A 547-nucleotide genomic window follows, 5' to 3' on the forward strand; every position below is an offset into this window, starting at 1 on the left:
TCATCTATTGAATCTGGCTTCTTTCACCTGACATAATGTTTTTGAGATTCATGAATGTTGCTGAGTCAGTTAGTTCATTATTTTTTTAAATTGCTGAATAGTATTCCATTGTCTCAATGTACCACAGTTGATTTATCCATTCACCTTTTGATAGACATTTGGACTGTTTTCAAATTCAGGCTATTGTGAATAAAGCTACAATGAGCATTGGAATGTAAATCTTGAGTGAAGAAGTTTATGTCTTTGTGTAGTTTTTTTTATTTTCATAATACATAATATTTCATTTTCTTCATGAGTGTAACTTACTTTCAGCATTTATATTTGTGGAGCTATAGGAAAATCTTGTTACTATTCTTTATGTTGCTATCACTCTATGCTTGAAAGTTTGTACATAATTTAATGATAGTATCTATCGTTTGCTGCCTTTTGGAATGGCATAGTCAATTTTCTTCTCTGTAAATGTGGGGACTTTATAGCACATGTATTTTCTTCCTTTCATATTTAAGAGTCTTTGAGCGACTATTTGACCAGGCTATTGAGGAGCCAT

The sequence above is a fragment of the Propithecus coquereli genome, unplaced genomic scaffold, assembly GCF_000956105.1.
Source record: "Propithecus coquereli isolate 6110/MARCELLA unplaced genomic scaffold, Pcoq_1.0 Scaffold258, whole genome shotgun sequence".
Taxonomy (NCBI): domain Eukaryota; kingdom Metazoa; phylum Chordata; class Mammalia; order Primates; family Indriidae; genus Propithecus; species Propithecus coquereli.